The sequence below is a fragment of the Tamandua tetradactyla genome, chromosome 24, assembly GCF_023851605.1.
Source record: "Tamandua tetradactyla isolate mTamTet1 chromosome 24, mTamTet1.pri, whole genome shotgun sequence".
NCBI classification, from domain to species: domain Eukaryota; kingdom Metazoa; phylum Chordata; class Mammalia; order Pilosa; family Myrmecophagidae; genus Tamandua; species Tamandua tetradactyla.
The window spans coordinates 5,406,904-5,429,245 of record NC_135350.1 but is presented as its reverse complement, the minus strand read 5'-3'; the positions used below and the strand labels follow the sequence as shown (position 1 = coordinate 5,429,245).

Genomic DNA, 22,342 nt, shown 5'->3' with positions numbered 1-22,342 from the left:
TAAAGGTGATGCCAGTATAAGTACTATGTAACTGGTCAGCCTCCTGGGCAGAGGAATTGACTAGTATGCAGAGTTGCTATAATGGTTTGTTGCTTGCTCAAAAAACTTCTTAGTCCATGGCCCAGGGTTCTTCTCTTGTAATTCAACTTACTGCCTTTATTGATGTCATCTGACAAACAGTGTTTACCTGTGAGAATTGGGGATCAGAGAACCAGCACAAATATACCAGTGCTCAGGCTATTGATTTTGCCAGGAATAATAAAAGCCTTTGCTTCTAATCTAGGACTTTCATGTCTTCTACCTGCATCAATGAAAAAAAGTACAAAGTTAGTTCATTAGCTTGTAAGTAGGGTAAAAATCTACTTCATGTAAAGGAGATAGTGGACAGAAGAGTTTTGAGGCAGGAGTGGACTTGAAGTTTTCAAGGAAAATATCAGAAGGCAAATATGGAAGATGATGATTGGGAGGGTTGGAATGGTAGCTGTTGATATCAGACATAGCCAATAGCATAATGATCAAATAAACATTCTTAGGCCATATCAATGATATTGGATTTTATTCTGTGTGAAATAGATGAATAGTTATTGCATGGTACTGAACAGAGGAATGTCATATTCTGACCTACATTTTCAAAGTATGACACTGGCTTCTGTATGAACAATAGTTAATAAAATCTTATGTAGAGAAGTCAAGGAAATAAGTGGGGAGTGTTGCAACTGTGCTCGAGAGAGATAATCATTCTGACTAGAGTGGTAGTAGTTTGAGTTGATTAGTATTTCATAGAGTTTCAATATACTCCAAAGTAATTACTGAGGCATTTGATGTCTGATTGGAAATAGGTTGTGAGGGGAAAAAATGTTTTGGTCTGCACACCTAGAGCTATGAGGTTACATATAAGGAAATTAATCTCAACCTCCACAGAATTATATATAAGGCATAAGAGCAAACCCTTCATGAGGGCTACTTAAAATAAAAATCTTGATAAGCATTCACTAGTGATCGTCTCTATTCTACTTGAAGTGTAGTATTTTCTGAGTTTAAAAGTCTATTAAATTTTCTTTCATCTGATCCATTTGATAGGCAGATGTGGAATTAATTTCATGGTTTTCTTTAATACTCTGAAAAATGAAAAAAGTGCATATATTAAAAAATAGAGCAAGTATGTTGCAAAAATAGTTTCTTTATATGGCAGCTGGGATCTGGAGAAAGGCCAAGAAATCACATTCATTGGCATTAACAATCAACTGAAAATAGCAGTTTTATTTTTAAAGCAGAAGTCATTCCCAGTACATTATAGTGCAGCCCATCTGGTTTCCAAATAATTCTCAACATTTAAAAAATATAGGTACTTAAGAATATGGATGATTAATTATAATACAAGTGAAAGATATTTCCTAATATTTTACAATTCTCAGTATCGTTTTACTTCTATTCAAAATTCCATGCATAGAATTTGAGTCATAAGCTTACTGTCATGCATCAGATACAGTCATGTCTATAAATTTAATGGTATTTTCAACACGTTAGCTATTAATATGAAGCATATATAAAGATTGCATTCACTATCAATTGTAAAGTTCTGGCCAATAAAATAAATAAAATGCAGATAAATAAGACATTCCTGATTATATGTCTGTAGCCATTAAAACAGCCATTCACAAATGTGGAATCAACTTTTTAAAATCTGGATTAATTGTATATCATGTCACAATTAACTTATTGCAAAAAACGAAAGAAAAAAGGAAATAATTTACAATTTTACAGCCAATTTTGAAAATGATATTTTATGCCTATATATACATTTTGTAAAATATTACACTTTTTTTATTATTGAATGAGAAATTGCTGCTAGTCAGAGAAATGCTACAGTGATGAAGAAAGTCGATGCTGGATCAATCCAAGTCCTCATTTCCACAACATTCACTTACGAAGAAATAATGTTCAACACAGGCCAACACAACATTCTTGGTTGTCTTCATATTGAAGAAGTCCACCCTCCCCCCAAAAATAATCTTCCAATGGGAAATTTTACTACACAAACTATAGGTTTTCATCTTTTAAATTCACCCCCAAATGTATGAGAGATGTATCACAGTAAAATTTAAAGCTGTTAGGAAATCCTTCACACACTGTCATCGTCTGATGTGTCACTGCTAGTTGTCCCTGTCATCATTCTCAATAGGGGTTGGAAAGTGCTGTTTTTCCGGGGCCCAAACAAGAAGTCATAGATCATGTCATTTTTCAAAACACGGTTTTTTGTGCAACCATTCTTCTGTAATTGTTCACTAATAACTTGGAATTCTCTTATTTTATCCCTAGCCAAGGGAGCACAGGTTTTAGCATTTTCACCGTCTTCCTGCCAAACCATTTCCTTTAACAACCTGTGCTCTACTTCAAGTAAAGGTTAAAGAACATTGGTTTGCCAAAAGGTTGAAGATCTAATGATCTATTGGGAAATCACCAAAGCATTACCATTCTCATGTGGAATTTCACTTTCATTAACGTTTCAGTTAATATACATCTCTTGATGAGTACTATTGCTGTTATACAAATTAAATGAGTCGTCATCTTTCTCTGAGCCAGCATGCTTTCATTTTCTTGTTCTTTTTCTATTCTGTCCATTTTCCACGCTTTCAAAAACTCACTTTTCCTATCAGTGCACATTCGTGTAAGTTTGATTAGACAAGGCTGCTGATTAAGTTTGTCAACAGGTGAAAATGAATTTGAGTTAATACACTCTTTTACTGAATTTGTTGTTGAACTAAAATTCTTGGCAGTTGATTTGTAAGAGTTAAAGTTGCCAACCCCATATACAGTTCATGCGGGAAAGAAGTCTCAACTTTATTTTCTTTGGTTTGGCTTTTCCATTTTGTAGGTTTTGTAGATGGAGCAGGTTTAGGGACTAAGCCTTTATAAACACTTGGCCCAGTCGCATTCTTAAGTAGCTGATTGAAGATATCCTAGTACTGGGAATCCAGATAGCCAGAGGATATTCTAAGAGAAGAGCTTGGGAGAATTTTTTTTTATTGGGTATGTTTGTATCTGGGTTCGTGGGCCCCGTACACCTTTAGCTAAAGATTTATTCTGTTATGCCTTTATTAATGGTAATCTTGCTCATTTAGATTTGAACTTTTTGATTTTAATAAGTGGCAGATGAAGCCAACACCTATTAGCCCACTTTTCCACTAAAGCTGGCTTGCAAAAGTTTCCATTTCACTTTTTCTGTTTTCTTGGGCTCCTACTTAATGTTTATTCTTAAAAAGCTTACATCGCCACAAGATATGCATTGTTTCTTCTCCCTCTGCAACACTTGCTGAAGCCAGTCCTGCCTGGTTCTAGCCACAAGGACATACACAGTCAGAAGTTCTCATGTCAAGTCAACTTCACCTTTAATAGTAAAAGTCATACCCACTGATCATGCTAAGGCACCATTTTTAAACATGTGACACATGAGGTAACATGATTCGGAATTGTGCATGCTCCATTTTAGACTAACTCTTAACCCATGTCACCTCTCTTGATCCTAAACCAATCCCTCAAACCCACTTACCCAAAACTGCATCATAAATATCCCAAACCTTTTTATGGCCAACCTCACAATAAACTCTCTTTTCTCAAAATCCTGATGGAAAGGCATTGTCTTGTATGTGCCTCGGTCAATGAGCTCACTTGGGTAATGTCACAGATAAAGTGTTGGACATAAAGTTACTTCTTAAGTAAGTATCCTTCAGTAGTGTCATTGTCACAAAAAATGCAGTGATTACACATTGTATTAAGGATAGAAAACAATATTTCACGGTTTCAATAGTCCTACTGAATCTTTTTGGTGCCTGACTTTCCAAAATTATCCTATCTCTTATTCTGACACACTTACCAGGCTCCAAGCTCAAAGGCTTTGCTTTAGATCTTTAACAACTTACAGCTTTTCTCCAGACTTCCATATACTCTAAAGCTGTTATCCTCACTCATTTTATGAGGATAAAGGGTTATCCTCATAAGGACTCATTCTCAACCCTTAGTTTTTTTGTTTTTTCGCATGGGCAGGCACCAGGGTCAACCCTTAGTTCTTAACCTATCTACTTCTCAGAAAGGCCTTTCAGAATACTCAGTCTGAAATAGAGACTTCTTTTGTTAGCTTTCACAGAACTCTATTTAAGGGATGAGTAGGCATGAAAATTATACAATCAATGAAAGAATAAATTTACTATTTAAGTACATTTTGACAAGACTCTATAACAGTTTTTATTATTTTATGCACAAATTGCTCTAAAGGTTTCATTTAAATTAGGGAACACAAGTTAATTAATAAATGTGCTTACATATAAATCTATGTGGCTATATTTGGTAAATACTAGATGAGTGCTGGAAATGAGTAAATTCCAATCACTTTCATAACTAATTATTGAATGCCTTCTATATTGTTTTAACTATGCCTAAATCATTATTTTGAAAATTGAAATAATGTATCCAGTATCACAGGCTAGTAAGTGATGAATATATAACACTTTATTGTTCTACTTTTCTATACGTTCTCTATTTTGTATTCATAGTCAGTTTCTTACTGCTATGTGGCTAATTCTTTAAAGATAATGTCAGAAAATGTGATTATACCAGCCTGAGGCTTGTTTACCCTCAGGTCCATCCTGTTCTTCCATTTCTCTGCTTTGTATCAGAGGGGAAATGTTTCCTGAATACACAGTTTGCTTAGATGTTGATCTATATTTTTATTCCAATAATCTTAAGAATACTAGAAATGTAGAAATGTTTCAGAAATAATTAAAAACTCTAAAATTTATCAGCTGTTCTATAAAATCATGTAATTTAAGGTAGAAACATGGTAGGATTTTTTTGTTTTGTTTTTTCTTTTTTCTTTTTTTTTTCTTTTATCGTTATATAGCACTATCTATATTTAAGACTGTCCTACTGTATAATAACTAGAGCCTGGATTAGTGTCAATCCTAGAAACGTTGCTAATAGCAAATTGTGATAATGCCTCCATAAACACCAGTGTGTAAATATTTGTGTATGTCCCTACTTTCAGTTCTTTCAGGTATATACCAAATAACAGGGTTGCAAAATTGTATGGCGGCCCTATACTTAGTCTCCTGTTGAACTACCGCGCTGCCCGCCAGAGACCCTGCACTATTCTACTTCCCCACCAACAGTGAATAGGTGCATCTCTCATTATACATATTCTCCACCACTTGCGTGCTTCTGTTTATTTTTTAAACAGCTTTATTCAATCCATCCTAAGTGTACCATCAATGGCTTCCTATAAAATAACATAGTTGCATTCACCACTACAATGAACATACCGAATAACAGGGTTGCTACCACATAATTAGTCTCCTGAGGAAACACCAACTGGCTTCCAGAGTGGTGAACCATTCCACATTCCCACCAACACAAAACAAGCGTACCTCTGCTCCATATCCTCTCCAGCAATTGTAGTCTTCTGGTTTTTGATAATGGCTATTGTAAAAGCCATTGAGGTTTTGATTTGCATTTCCTTAATAGCTAGTGAAGTTGGGCATCTTTTCATACGTTTTTGTGTCCTATATACTTTCTCTTTGGAAAAGTGTCTGCCCATATCATTTATCCACTTTTTAATTGGGTTGTTTATATTTTTGCTGGTGATTTACAGGATTTCTCTTTGTATATTCTGGATATTAAAATCACTTCTGATACGTGTTTTCCAAATATTTTCTCCCATTGCATAGGATGCCTTTCTATTTTCCTGACAAAGTCCTTTGTTGCACAAAAGTTTTCCATTTTGAGGAGATCTTATTTATCTATTTTTTCTTTTATTGCTCACACTTTGGGTGTAGGAGCTAGGAAACCACCTCTTATCATGAAATCTTCAAGATATTTCCTAATACTTTCTTGTGGATATTTTTCTTAGTTGTATTGTTCAGGTTTTTGGTCCATTTTGAGTTCATTTTTATATAAGGTATAATATAGGCATCCTCTTTCTTTGGTTTGGACTTAGATATCCAGTCCTCAAAGCCCCATTTGTTGAACAGGCTTCTCTGTCCCACTTGAGTCAACTTGACTGCCTTTTCAAAAATCAATTGTCCATAAGTGAGAGGGTCTACTTCGAAACACTAAATTGTATTCCATTGATCAGTAGATCTATCTTTATGCCAGTACCATACTGCTTTGACTACTGTAAATTTGTAATACGCTTTAAGTCAGGTGTCATGAGATACGCCACTTCATTTTACTTTCTCAAGATATTTTTAGCTATTCAGGGCACTCTGCCCTACCATATAAATTTGAATATTTGTTTTATATTTCTGCCAAGTAAGTTGTTGGGATTTTAATAGGTGTGGCATTGAATCTATAAAACAATTTGACTATAATTGACATATTAAATACATTTAGTCTAAAAATCCATGAATATGATATTTCCTTCAATTTATTTAAGTCTTCCTTGATTTCTTTTTGTGATGTTTTTTAGTTTTTTGTATTCAAGCCTTTTATGTACTTGGTTAGATTTATCACTAAATATTTGATTCATTTGGTTGCTATTGTAAATGCATTTTTTTAATTTCCTCTTAAAATTGCTCTGTATTAGTACATGGAAACACTACTGAATTTTGCATATCAATTTGTATCCTGCCACTTTGCTGTACTCATTTATTACCTCTAGTAGCTTCTCTGTAGCTTTATAAGAATTTTCCGCATATAGGATTATGTCATTTGCAAAAAGTGAAAGTTTTACTTCTTCCTTTCCAATTTGGATGACTTTTATGTTTTTCTTGCCTAATTGGTCTAGCTAGAATTTCCCAATACTGAATAACAATGGTGTTGGTGGACATCATTGTCTTGTTCCTGGTCTTAGGGGGAAAGCTTTCAGTCTTTCCCCATTGAGTATTATGTCACTTTGGGTTTTTCATACATTCCCTTCATCATCATGTTGAGGAAGTTTCCTTCTTTTCCTATACTTTGAAGTGTCATCATCAGGAAATGATGCTAAATTCTGTTAGATGCCTTTTCGGCATCAATCAATATGATCATGTGGCTTTTCAGCTTTGATTTATTGATATGGTGTATTACATTAATTGATCTTCTTATGTTGAACCATCATTATGTATGTGAAATAAATTCCACTTGGTCATGGTGTATTATTCTTTTAATGTGCTGCTATATTCAGTTGGCAAATATTTAGCTGAGGATTTTTTTCATCTATATTCATTAGAGATATTCATCTATAATTTTCTTTTCTTTCTTTCTTTCTTTTTTTTTTTTTGTATGTTGTATGGTGGGGTCACATTTCATTCTTTTTCCATGTAACTATCCCATTTTTGCAGCACCATCTGCTGAATTTTTTTGTGGGTGGAAAGCGCATGGGCCAGGAATTGATCCCAGGTCTCCTGCATGGGGGGCAAGAATTCTACCACTGAACTACCTTTGCGCCTCCTATAATTTTCTTTTCTTGTAGTATCTTTGTCTGACTTAGGTATTAGGTTGGCATTGGCTTCATTGAATGCGTTAGGTTTCTTTCCCTCCTCTTCAATTTTTAGAAGAGTGTGAGCAGGATTGGTACTAATTTCTTCTTGAATGTGCATATGATGCTACCTGGTGAATACGCATATGATGCTACCTGGTGCTGGACTTTTCTTTAAAGGAGGTTTCTGATGATTGATTTAATTTCTTTACTTGTGACTGGTTTGTGATGTCTTTTATTTCTTTTCAAGTTGATGTTAGTTGCTCCTGCTTTTCTAGGAAGATGTTCATTTGTTCTAGTTGTCTAGTGTGTTAGCTTGTAGATGGTCATAGTATCCTATCAGTAGCTCCTTTGGTTCTTCAGTGTCAGTAGTTATACCGCCCCACCCATTTCTTATTTTATTTGCATCCTCTCTCTCTCTCTCTCTCTCTCTCTCTTTCAGCCTAGCTAAGATTCCATTGGTTTTATTGAATTCCTTGATCGATTCTATTGTTTTCATGTTCTCAATTTCGTTTATTTCTGCTCAAATACGTGTTAGTTCTTTCCTTTCGCTTGCTTTGATGTTAGTTTGTTGTTCTTTCTCTTGTTCCTCCAAGTGAGAAGTTAATTGCTTGTTTTTGCTTTCTACTTTTTTAAGATAATCATTTAAGGCAATAAATTTCCCTCTTAGCATGCCTTTGTGGCATCCCATATGTTTTGATATGTTGTGTTCTTGTTTTCATTTGCCTCCAGGTATTTTCTGATTTCTCTTGTAAATTCTTCCTCGACCCACTAGTTGTTTGTGTTGTTTACTCTCCATATGTTTATGCATATTCCAGCCTTCTGCTTGTTATTGATTTCCAGTTTCATTCCATTACTATCTGAGAAAGTGTTTTGTATAAGTGTGATCTTTTTAAATTTATTGAGACTTGCTTTGTGACCCAGCATGTGGTCTGTCCTGGAGACTGATCCATGAATACTTGGGGAAAAACGTTTATCCTGCTGTTGCGGGATGCAATGTTCTTAAATGTCTGTTAAGTTTAATTCATTTATCATCCTATTCAAGACTTCTATTTCCTTATTGGTCCTCTCTCTAGACAATCTACCTATTAATGAAAGTGGTGTATTGAAATCTCAAACTATTATTGTAGAGGTGTCTACTTCTTCCTTCAGTGCTGTCACTGTATGCCTCATGTACTTTGGGGCCCTCTAGTTTGGCACATAAATATATATAATTGTTATGTGTTCATGATGAGTTGTCACTTATATTAATATATAGTGTACTCCTTTGTGTCTTTAAATTGCTTTGCATTTTAATTTTAACTTTTATGATATTTGTTTAGCTAACCCTGCTCTTTCCTAGTTGTTGTTTGTATGAAAGATATTTCTCCCAACTTTTACATTCAACCAGTTTTTGCCTTTGGGTCTAAAGTGCATCTCTTTTAGACAGCATATAGATGGGCCCTGTTTCTCAATCCATTGTGCCAGTCTATGTCTTTTGGTTGGAGAGTTTAATCCATTGTCATATATGTGGATTTTATATATTATACATTTTTTTCTCTTTTTATACTTACTGATAATCTTTATTTCCATTCATTTCTCCAAACATTTTTCTCCCATTGTTCCTATTTATCTGTAGTGCTCCCTTTAGTATTTCTTTAGAGTAGGTCTCTTATTTACAAACTTCCTCAGTGTCTGTTTTTCTGCAAATATTTTAAACTTTCAATCATTTTTAAAGACAGTTTTTATAGCTATAGACTTTTTGGTTGGCAATTTTTCTTTTACTGTGTTTTAAATATATCGTACACTGTCTTCTGACCTCAGTGGTTTCTGGTGAGAAATCCACACTTAATCTTACTGAGTTTCACTTGTATATGATGAATTGCTTTTCTGTTGCCGTTTTCAGAATTCTCTTTGTCTTTGACATTTGACAGTCTGATTAGTAAGTGTCTTTGTAAAGGTCTATTTGGACCTATTCTGTTTGGTGTAGGCTGTGTTTCTTGGATTTGCAATTTTATGTCTTCATAAGAGTTGGGGAATTTTCAGTGATTATTTCCTCCATTATTCTTTCTTCCCCTTTCCTCTTCGTTTCTCCTTCTCAGACATCCATGACACATATGTTCCCGTGCTTCATGTTGTCACTGATACCCTGAGACCTTGCTCATCTTTTCCCCATCTATTCTTGTGGGTGTAGGATTTAGATGTCCTGTCCTCTGCTTCACTAATCTTTTCTTCTGCTTCTTCACATCTGCTGCTACAGTTCTCCATTGTGTTTTCATCTCTTCTATTGTGCACGTCATTCCCATAAGTTTTACCATTTCTTTTTTCAAGTTTTTGAGTTTTTCTGCATGGCTATCCCATGTCTTCTTTATAATCTTTCAACTCTTTTGGCAAATCCTCTTCAACTCATTGAATTGATTTAGAAGATTTGTTTGAACATCTTTAGTTAGTTGTTTCAACTCTTACGTCTCATGTGAAGTGTTAGTTTGTTCGTTTGATTGGGCCATGTCTTTGTGCTTCTTAGTATGATTTGTGATTTTTTTTTTACTGGTTTCTGGACATCTCATTCCCTTGATAACTTATCCTAGAGGTGGTTTTCTCTCTTTAACCTATGGTTTTCTTGTTGATTGGCTTTGTTCTCTTTCTGTTCTTTCACTTTCAGTTAACTTATTCCAGACCTCTGTCATAACTTCTGTTTAACTGATCAGAATTTTTCAGTTCTTGTTTTTCTGGTTCTTCCACTGCTTAGAGTTTTTTGATGATTGTCACATTCCCTCCAGATAGGATCATTCCCAATGTGATTTTCCCAGACAAGGCAGGCCCAGGAATCAGGAAGAGGGTATAATCAGTATCAAGTTTCCTGGTGGATGAGACCCAGCAGGTGCCAGTTTTTCCTTTGATGTCTCTTGATTCTTTCCTTTTCCTGTCTTGCCCAGCAGATAGTGCTTGTCCAGTCCACTGCCCCCCACTGGTATAAACTGGTGCTGTGTGTTTAATTCTTAACAGACCCGGTTCTTTCCAAGGGGCAAGGTTGAGATAGAGACTGAGGCAGAAATGGGAACTTAAACTCTTTCTGTTTTTAGATCCTGGGACATGGATTCTGTAAATAATAGCCACCACCTGTGCTAGACCTCACCCTCTTTTGTTGTTGCTGTTGTTGTTTTGTTTGTTTGTTTGTTTGTTTTTGCATGGGCAGGCACTGGGAATTGAACCAGGTTCAATTCTTTCCCTTGTTCCTGGTGGAGTGGGCTTTTGTTTCCCACCAGAGGGAAACTCTCAGATAATCAGCTGTGCCAGTGATGGAGTGGCACTGGCCTCCACAGCATGGAAGACTTTACTTACAGTTTTGCATTGTGGTTTCAGCCCTTCCACTCATTCCAGTCTGGTTTATGATACGCAGCTGGTCATAGAAGTTCCCCAAACTGTTGTTCCAGAAAACTCTTGGCTGTTTTCTAGCTGTCCTAGAGGATGAACTAAATTCCACCTGCAATTTCCATTTAGTTCTTTTTAATATCTTCTTTTCTTTGGTGAAGATTTCTTTCTCATTTGTTTTAGGAATATTTGAAAATGGTCAATGAAACAGTTTTGTTTTTTTTTTAATGACTCTTTAAAACTCCTTATCACATAGCTCCAATATCTGATTTATGTCAGTGTTTAGTGTCTGTTTAACATATTTTCTTATTGGTCTGTGAATTTATTAATTTCTGATGTGATGAGTGATTTTTTTTTTAATTCCTGAACAATTTGGACATTATATCAGGTGACCCTAGTGTCCTATTTAAATTTTCTATTTTAACAGTTAGTTACCCAGTTTTGTTTTTTAATGCATGTGCTATGGCCTAATTTTGTGGGCTGTGTTTTCACAGACAATTTAGTCTCAGAGTCCCTGCCATCTGTTCTGCTTTGCTCACCTGGTGCTGGTTTGGTGCTGGATCTGTCCCTGCTGGTATTGTACTATAGTTGTAGAAGGCATCTCCTTGGCCCACTTGGTGCTATTTGATGAAGGTTGTGAGACGCTTGTCCTGTGGTACAGAGAGTGTTTCCCTGGCACTGCTAGTTGGTGTGCTTGGTTATAATGCAGTTCCCACTCAATCCTTACTGGCACATTGGGGAATTCAACCACCTAGTTGGTGTGAGTAGAATTCAGGAGATGCTGCACCTGGGACACATTCCACTGCCAAGTGGAAGACACAGAATATGGATTTCCCTCTGTCACTGGGTGAGGGGCCAAGAGACATTGGATCTAGTCTTCTTTCTGCCACTAGGTAGGGGATTGGGAAATGCTAGGCCTGAGTCACCTTTTGCCACTGGGTGGAGATTCCAGAGATGCTGTCTGGGAATTTTTTCCTTCAAGGGAATAGGATGTCAGGAGGATATAGGAATAGTAAGTTTCCTCAAGTCCTGAGATGTATAGCCTTCAGTCTCTTTCTGCCCTTCAATGCTTTCCCATGTGTGGCAGATTAAATCAGATTCCCTATAAAACACATGTTCAGATGGCTACCCTGGTCCTATGAGTGAGAAATCACTTGTAAAACGACTCAGTCTGCTTTATTCATTCCTGCTCATCAAGTTGCACTTCCTTAGCGGGGGGTGGGGTGGGGGGTGGGGGGGGTTGGGGACAGAGAGATACAAGTCTACACTATCTTTTCTACACATAACTCTAAACATATTCCACATTCTAGATTAACAAAAGGCAAGTAGAAATAGACAATTTATTATGCTGAAAGTATGAATTGGTACAAACTTTCTGCAAATTAAATTGGTAATACCTGTCATAATTGAATACGAACATACCTGTTAGATATGCATTTATACTTCTACACATTTAAAAGTAATATGATACTCATTTCAGCTTCAGATACAATTCCGTTTCTATTGTTTTGTTTTGCATGTAAACAAAGTTCTAAGTAGAGCACACTAAATAATATGTTAAAATTTGAATATAATCCAAAGAGAAAAATATTCAAATACGCATGCAAAATTATGGGATGTCTCAGCAGTTAATAACAGTTTAGCTGGGTTGGGAAAAATTATGCCTGAGATACATAGGTAAGTGGGACTTATTTTCTTACTACAGTATAATGTTCAGCTTGCATATTATGTCTTGTGCATATATTGTATATTAACTGTCTATAATGATTCATTGAAAGATTTGTCTAATAATTTTAATTGCTTTGCTTTATTTATAAACAAACACCATGTTTGTAACTATATATTTTAAAGGCTGACATATATTCCAAGTTGAGAAATTATTTCTCACTCTCATTATTTAATCCTCACATGATGTCATTTTAAATATGTAAAAAAGTCCTTATTCTCGCTAATGATTCTCTTAATGATATATATTTATATACACAAAGATACTCAAATTAATTTTGTAACACATTTAGAAATGTTCTTTTCACTATATAATGCTTCTAACAGAACTTGCAAATTTGCATATTTATAATTAGAACTACCTTCATTTTAACATTTGTCTAAAGAAAGATTAACATTGAATATTTAAAAACAAAAGTATTTACAAAGAATTAAAAGAAGCAGTTTTTTTCTCATTTACATCTGAAAGGCAGCGATCTGGGAACAGAAGGTCAGTAGGAACAGAACGCTGGTTTCTAACATCTAGACTGCAGAGATTATACAGTTGTTTATAGATTTTTATTTGCCTAAGTTTTTCTTAGGTTGGTAGAGCTGCAATCACTTGGATTCAGATTGCAGTTTATTCTTACCCTTTCTGAAAAGTATAATTCTCATTTACCCCTAGATCATTTACTCACCATTTCAAGTGTCCCTTTTTACTATCAAAATAGGACAATTTTGCATATAACCCAAAATGGAAGTTTTGTAGCTACAAAAAAGTGATTATGACATGTATAAGTAAAGCTAGATATTGGCTTAAAATTAATGTTTGTAGAATCAATAACATTTTGAAATGATATATAAGTTATTATCTGAGACCATAATATGGAAAAGAATGGAGAGGGAGAAAAATTTGATTTTTCATTTTATATCCTTCTATATTGTCTTCATTTCCTTATAGCATTCATTCTTTTTTTGACAACAGAATTTTTAGGTTGAGATATTAATATATGAGTCTTTTCTCTAATTCCTTAGTTGTCTTACAGCAGGATTTTTTTTACAATATTTCATCTTTCAAGTCTCCTTGCAAAACTGCTCCTAGAATCTTCTAATGATAGTTAAAACTCTATTTCTATATATATTTCTACCTTGAACACTATGGTGGCCTGTGAATTTTATTCTTTGCTATAAAATTCCATGTCTGGCCTTGAAGAAGGTAAGAACTGTTGGGCTAAATAATAATTAGAACCCTAATATTGGTTTAAAAATGAATAGGTTGCCAAGTTGAAGTATCAGATTTTTAAAAAGCTTATGCAAATTCCTGTAAGCACGAGTCAATCTTGATTTGACATGCACTTTGGTAATTTAATTGATTTGCATCCTGGTGCCTTGCTTTAAATTCAAATGTATAGGTTTTGTCATGATAAAATTTTACTACCAAACTTTAAAATTAGAAACAATTTATCCTATATAATGTAATAAGATGCACCATTACCTCATATGTGTTTAACCTTATATTTTCTTAGTTTCTGATTTGGAAGTACTGTGGGTAACAACTTTTTAAAAGCTCACAAATAGAAACAACAGCACATTTTAACTTTAATTTCAAGAAACTGTTTCAGGTTTTGGTTTAACCTCTGAAAACTCTAGCTCCATTTTTTTTTTATCTCTCAGAGTCTAAATAACTACCCCTAAACATTTAAATATTTCATTTAAGAAGAAAAATTCACAAAAAGGCTTGCCTTTATTCTTCTTAAGAAACTTCCATCATGCAGAATATAAAATGTAAGGATCAGTTAACAAACTGTAAAAGCTAATTTTAATGCCTATCTTTCCTTTTCAAATGGTTGAACATAAATGCATCTGAAATAATTGTTTAATCAACAATTCCAGAATATGACTATACGTTGAATAGTATTGCCAACTCATTTTATGAAATGCAGAATTTGGAAAAGCTCTCTTATTTACTCAGTGTTTTTACTATCTGTGTTTCCTCATCTTTAAAAGTCACAGGTTCAGTTAAAACCATATGAGGAAAATCAAATAATTGTCTACCTCTTTATCTGAATTAATAGAAATTTATAATACTGTTAAATGTCTGGTTGGGCTAATTTTCCTACTGTCTTCTCTGACAAAAATATTTTGAAGTATTTAACAATCTGCCTGGACAATTTTCCTTTCCATTTCTTTTTTAAAATCAATGTCCAAGGTATTGTATAAAATCATTTTGAGTTTTGAAATTGCTTTGAATGCTCAGATTAGTAGAGACACGTTTACATATATATATCAATGAGTCTGGTTTTGGCCATGAATTTTGCATGTTTTTGCATTTAAGTGTTGTTGAATACCTATTTAAGATAATCGTTAGAAACCGTGTACAACTCTTGTTAGATTTATTATAAAGGACCATTCACAATACATGAGTCAAATGGAAAAGAAATAATAAGATGGTATATATAAATTGAATTTCAATCCAAATTAAAGGATTACATTCTTGTAAGTTTTATTCAGTGATTTCCTTTAAACCAGCCAAGTCTTTTTATTGAAATATAAATTTAATACAAATTTCAAAAACTGTAAGACTAAACTCAATGAATAACACTCACCTTATTTATCACTCAGAGAAAGAGGTAGAATATTGCCAGCATCTTAGAAACACCCACCTTACCCTTTACTTTGCATTACTTCTTCTTCTAAGAAAACATAGCCATTCTCATACAGACACCATGATCAGTTTTGTGAGTTATTTTTGTATCAACCCCTTCAAAAGATGATTTTAGACATTTTTCTTCCTTCTGGAAATTTTATATCATTGATACAATGCATATATGTTTAGGAATTGTATGTATATCTGTGCTTTATAAATAAGAGAAAGATTTTTGGGGGGGAGGGTGAAGCCACTATCATTGATGAACTAAAACTGAGAACTTTTCTCCAGTTATTTCTATGGGTCTCTTTTGAAGCTATAGACACAGAGAACCCCAAAGATTTGTCTTAAAAGGCTAGCATATCTTTGGACTGGGCTTGGATTGATTTCTTCCACTTCTAAAACCAAAGAGCAACCTGTCCCAAACCTATAAGAAACCAAGATTTGAATATTTACGTTATTTTCCTGTACATGGAACCTCGTTTTTCTTCTTCCTCCTCCTTCTCCTCCTTCTCTTCCTCTTCCTTCTCCTTCTCCTCCTTCTCTTCCTCTTCCTCCTCCTTCTCCTCCTTCTCTTCCTCTTCCTCCTCCTTCTCCTCCTTCTTTTTTCTTCTTCAATGCAGTCATTGTTGAAACCCCTTTCAATTCCTGACACTGTCACCGCAGTTAGGGGTTATGGTAGGGGTTATAACGACAGCTGCAGTAGCCAGCTTGCCTTGCAAAACTGACTCAATATTTTTTATTGATATTAGGATTCCTATATCCTCTACCATTGTGAACAAGGTGATAGAATGATGCTTTTAAAATATGGAGTGTATGAATGAAGCTGAATGTGAGAATGATAGAGGGAGGAGGGTGGGGGCACAAATGAAATCAGAAGGAAAAATACACGATAAAGACTAAGATGGTATAATGTAGGAATGTGTAGAGTGTACAATGATAGTGACCAAATTTACAAATTACAAAATGTTTTTGCATGAGGAAAAACAAAGGAATGTCAATATTGCAGGGTGTTGAAAATAGATGGTAATTCATGTTTTAAAACTTTAACTAATGTGTGAGAGTAAAGCAAAAAATGTTTATTTGGTACAAAATTTATATTTTGACTAGTGCATCTCCTAATATAACTTATATAGACAGTCTAACTTAACACTATAAGTACATGGAACTTTGAGTAGGACATGAGATTTTGTAGGTTTGTCCAGAGTTATGCCCCAATAAATCCCAGAGTGATTTGAACAGTGAATAAAAAAGTATGTGCAAAGTCCCCTTGGGGGAATGGTGAGAAAGAGGAAAAATTCAAATTCCCCAATTGGTGAAGGCTGATATTCTCACAAGCAGTGAGGACAACAAAATCAATATGCTGAACCCTCAATCTTGGGGTTTGTTCATATGAAATTTAAATTGGGTAGAAGGAAATAGTAGTTGTTAATGAGAGGGAGGGGTATGGAGTATGGTATGTATAAGTTGTTTCTATTTTCTTTTTATTTCTTTTTTTGGAGTGCTGCAAATGTTCTACAAAATGATCATGGTCATTTTGAATATACTACTATATAATGATATTGTGAGCCATTGCTTGCACACCAAGTATGGAATGTTCATACGTTAAGAATGTTTGTCTTGTATGTTGATTGGTTTTATTAACAAAAATTTAAAAAAAATTTAAATATGTTCAGGTATGTCAGAAGGGGATCTCATCAGTAGGTCTTGATGTTTTTTTTGACTGTTGTGGCAAATTAAATGTCGTGATTATCTGGAATAGGAAATGATGGCTTCTGATCGAAAGCAGGATCTCCACAGGCATTTCTTCCTGTCAGAAGCCACAGATCAGTTCTCTTCCTTTTCTCCCATTAATTTCTGTTTTACCGCTTCCTCTTTTAAAGTCTTTAATATAGGTTTACACCAAGATCCCAAACTCCGACCATCTTTTATGTCTATGCTCTTTCTTCTTTTCTTTAAGAAAAAAACTGTTCCTAATGTTCCTTAACTGCTTCACTTCCTTCCATCAGCAATTAATAGATCAGTTTGTACCTTGCGAACTTGAACTCATCATTTTTAACAGACATTCCATTCATCAGGAAATGATTGTAGGTGGTATGAGTAACCTAGGGTCAGTGATCTTTTAATCTAGATAATACACATTTTCCCTATCACCTTGAACTTTGCACAGATGCCAACTGAATAGTACCAATAGCTTTGTTACTGATTGGAGCATCAATACTTGTTCTCAATAGTGAGTGAAAACAAATTTATCATGTCTGAAATAGACACGACCTACTATCTCTTAGCAAACAGAAGGTATTCTGTGGAATTACAAAACTTGAGGAAGTAAACGTCAGGGCTAGACTTTGTGTTGTTTACACTAACAAACCCTTGATAAAAAATTCCACACTGCCTGCTTTTGAATAGTACATAAATGAGACTTTCTGCAGAATAACAATGCATTTTTAACACAGACATCACACATTAATTCGTTTATTATTTATTTTTAACATGGGCAGGCACCGGGAAATGGACGCGGGTCTCTGGCATGGCAGGCAAGAACTCTGCCACTGAGCCACTGTTGCCTGCCCTCATTCATTTATTTTAAAAAGTATTGAATTCCACTAGGAAGCCAGTCAGTATTGTACGGTCTTAAGGTACATAGGTGAATAACACATATCCACACACAAATACACGTGCAAATCCACACAAACAATCCTTTTTCTTACACAACACATCTGTGCATTCTAAATAATAAATTTAAAACTTTCTTAGACTATGAAAGCTCTCTGGGAAAAAAAAAAGATAGAACAGTGTAAGGAAAAACCAAGAGTTTTAGAGTGGAGCTTGGGAGGGTTACAGTTTCAAGTAGATGTGGAAATAATAGTTGTATTGAAAAGTGACTTGAAGGAGAGCATGAGCCAAACAGGCATAGGGAAAGGAAACAGTCCCAATTAAGAAAAGAGTCTGCAAACTCCAAAGTCAGGAACATGGTCTTTATGTTCAAAAAATAGCAAGAAACAATGTCATAGAAATTGATTGAATAGGAAGAGAGCAGCAGGAAAAACCAGTAAAGGATAAATGGAGGGAGTAGATTACATGAGAACTTTTAAGGACTATGGCTGTGAAAGGGGAAACGAGGAAAAATTTTGAGCAGTCTTGTCCTAAACTCTGTTTTAGCTCCTCCTTAGTACTCAAGGTAGATAAATTCCTACTATTTTCTTCAGATACAAAAAACAGTCCCTCCACAAATAAAATTAGATGGACTTCAAGGTGCCTCCCATAGTTTCATACAAGCTTATTGCAAATGTTCCAGCTAGAGACAGATGAGAATTGATCAAAAATATAATCACCAATTCCAACCCAAATTATTCATTTTTATCTAAAATTACTTCTTTGGAGCTATTCTCAAAACTAAAACTGGTGCAATTGTGTAAGTGAAAAATTAATTCTCAGATAATCATTCATTATTTTGCTTTTAATTTGTACTCTTCAAATAAACAATAAAAATGGACATGTGATATAATTTTAAATGGCTTCAGATATAGAATAAATCCCTTTTTTTTCATGTACTAATATGTGTTGCCTTTCAAATGGCAATTTTTTGAGCTGGAAAACATCATTTATTATTTTATTGTTTGTAAGTTCCTCTTCCCTAGTCTGCAAACATCAATTTCTTGGCATTGAAAATTAATATGTAAATTAATTACCCTATTTTAAATACCTGTTAAGGATTTTTTAATAGTATTCTCTCATTTATTTTCAGATATTGAGCTATTCTATAAGCAAAATGAAGTTTCTTATTTATCAACAGATTAATTTACAAGCTTTTGCATACCATTACTTCAACTACTGACAATATATCACAAACTCAAATGGGCAGACCTAATAGAAACCAATTGAGTCACTCACAACTAAGACCGTGAACGAATGACAAGTTTAATCATGAAGCAAAATGTTGTGCTGTTTTATGGATTACTCTTTTTATGACGCTTCATGCATAAGGATGGCTAAGGATGGAAAATATTTTCCAGAAGTTAACCTGTAGAGTCCAGTTTTCTTCCCATTACTTGGAAAAATCATTAATTTCTCCCCTTGCTTGGAATCTACAAGTCCTTCTCAATAGTGCATGATAGAATGACAGCCATTTGTGGCTCCAACTTTCTTTAATATATTCAATTTTTAGCTTCCCAAAATTTATGTCTGCAGACACAGATTAAAATGAGTAATTTTTAGTCAGTAATTTTTTTTGGCACCTAATTTCTCATTCCACTCTTGGCCACCAGAAAGAAAAATGAACATAAATTGATGGAAACCCAATTATCTCAAAAGGAAGTTTATTTATTCTTAGTACTTTCTAGAAAGAAATAATTGACATTCTTTGATATGTTAGTTAACATTACTAAGCTCAGAATTCATCTTTGTGTCTTAAGCAGTTGAACTTTTGCCTCAAAAATCACTAGCTGATGAAAGTGAGCTTACTTGAGAAGGAACAGCTGCCATATTTGGGGAAAATCTTCTCTAATGCAGTACTCTTGTCTCTGAAAAGTTACTCAACCTTATAAAAGTCTATTTCTAAAAATGTTATTGCTAATATTTCATATAAGTGAAATGAAAATAAGTGCTTGTAAATTAGATATTTTATTTTAATATTCCCATAATTATACAGCTTTTTCACTGAAATACAACATAACTTGCAGAACGCATTTCTGTGGGTTAATGTTAGATAGTAAGTTATGGGCCCACCACATGGGATAAAGGGAAACACCCAAAGGCAACCCACAGAAGGCTAAAACCACCTCTAATGGTGGTTAAATAGAGCAAACTGCAATTAAAACATTCTGCCTTCAGCAAATGGTTAAATGGTTAAAATAAGCAAAGTGCAGTCAGAACACCCTGTTAAAGCAAGAAACAAAGCCACAAAGGAAAAACCACAGAAAAGCCCCCTAGTAACAGGTGCACAATACTCCCATCAGCTGGCCCCATAAAACCCTGAACTAAACTTAATCCAGGTTAATCTGGTTCTTCACCAACTGAGCCCGTCCTTCATAGGACATATTACTTCCTCTCTTTACTCACCGCTTTTAACAAATTACTTAGCTCTCCCAGCTTTGACTCGAGTTTACCAAGACTCCTGGCCAGGCTTTCTTTCTCTCTTAATTGCGTGTTTAATAAATCACCTTGCTCACCCAAACATGACACACGTTTCAGTTCTTTGTCTCGTCCAGTAAAGAACCAGGACTCCTGGCCAGGTAAGGCTGGGACCAACATAATTTGGTGCTGAAACCCAGGACCTATTCTCAAATCTATGGCTCTCCCTGTCATTTGCTGTGTCTTGGCCTGTGTGTTTTTTTTTCTTTTTGGTATTTTTTTTCCTTCTACACCTCATCTGTCTCTCCATCCTTGAACCAATGTGCCCCCTTCTCTCCCCTGCTTGCAGTTTCTCTTTCATCTGGTGGCATTTTCCATCTTGAATGCTGTTGGGAACTCAGAACACACCTAGCTCCAACCCTCTTTTTACTCTGTTCTGTAACCCTTGTCAAGCTTGCCTAGCATCTAGTCCACTGTCAACATGGCTAAGATACTTTCTCCTCAATCTTGCTTCTAGTGCCTCCTTTCAAGATATGTAGTCACCATCTGGACCTATATATCAGCCATCTCTTCAGGCCCTTCTCTTGGGTCCTGCCTCCTCCTCATCCTTGTCCCTTTTGTCTTTCTTCTCTTTCATTTGGCACATCACCTTGGGACTCTCTTCCAGCTTCAGTTTATCATGTCTCCATCTGTAAATCCTGTCTCCCTCTCTGGGACCTAGCTGGCATCATAGTTTTTTTATAAACAGTCACACAGTGACTGCCTACACATGCTGACCTCTCTGGCATCCTGTCCTTACTGGAACAGTTTCTAAGAGACTTCCTATACTGTTGATGTGAGTGACAGGCATTACTGGATGTCAAGTCTAGGGGCATTCGCCAGGGCACCAGGGGAAGGTTAATTGCAGGACACAAACTTTGGCACTGATTTCTGTTCCTTTGTCCTCCTGTTGCTGCTGGCCATTCCATGGTAGAGCACTTTCATTCCTGTACCTTCTCTCTTGACCTAACCTATCCACTGATTTTGTCATCACAGGTGAAGTCTTCATATGGTAAGGTCCCCAAATCCTACTTGTTAGGTATAAAACCTTCCCCTCAGGTGGAAAAGTCTAACAAGTCACAGCTCTCGGAATACCCCTTTTGGGCACCAGCCCGACTACTGGGGTCACTAGACTCTCACCAAGTACCTAAAATGCTAGCTAAGGGAGTCTTCTGGCTTACTGATAGTAGGCTGCACAAATACCAGGTTGTTCTGTGAAAGATCCCTAGGTTCCCGAGGCTCCCACATCTTTAACATATACGTGTGAACCCCTTGAAGATCTGAGGCTCCTATTCAAGCAAAAAGCTCAACAAGATAAGTAACATACTCATAATAGTCACCATTCCACTAGCTAAAGAATTCCTCCTGATGGTCATACGTTCTCTTCACTCCTTGGGACTAAATGGGCCAATCACTCTTCCTCAACTACTGAATCATATTCAATACCTCTGGCTCCAGGGGGATTTAATAGATTTCTACCCTGAACAAATTGTCTCCTTTAATCTAGTTCTGTTCCTCCTCCTATATTCCCCACTACCTAAATGAGCTGTTCCTCTTTCCCCCTACTTGCTTTTCCAGATATATCTACAAGTGCAGGCCTCTCTGTATACTCTTTAGAACCTTTAGCCTATTGGCTAAACTGTTCATAACATCTGGGCAACATTTACATCAGTTCGCTAAACAGGGTTTAAGGGTTCAATGACTCATTTGCTGGGGTTGTCCTACAAAACCAGAGAGCCCTTGATCTTTTAACTGCAGCTCAGGTAGGAACTTGCTTACTACTAAAAGAAAAATACTATTACTATGTAAATGAATCTGGGATAGTCCAAGAATCCTTAAGGACTCTACAAGAAGAGGCTTATGAATTGGCACCCGTGAGATCTTGGATAAACACAATGAGCTCATGGATTCCTAACTGGAGGTCTTGGCTCACCCCAATTGTCACCCCTCAATAACCTTTATTCTAATACTTCTATTTGTTCCTCTCCTCCCTAGATTAATGAGACAATTCATAACTAACCAATTGCATGCATTATTCCAAACATGATCCTCTGATGCAACTATCCCACCATTCCCAT

The 22,342-nt window shown here is 35.4% G+C and overlaps 1 pseudogene; it reads right to left on the bottom strand.

Annotated features, from left to right (window-relative positions):
• Positions 1-2,122: 2,122 nt before the first annotated feature.
• LOC143668563 (vasculin pseudogene) lies at positions 2,123-20,405 on the bottom strand (annotated as a pseudogene).
• Between the last annotated feature and the right edge of the window lie 1,937 nt (positions 20,406-22,342).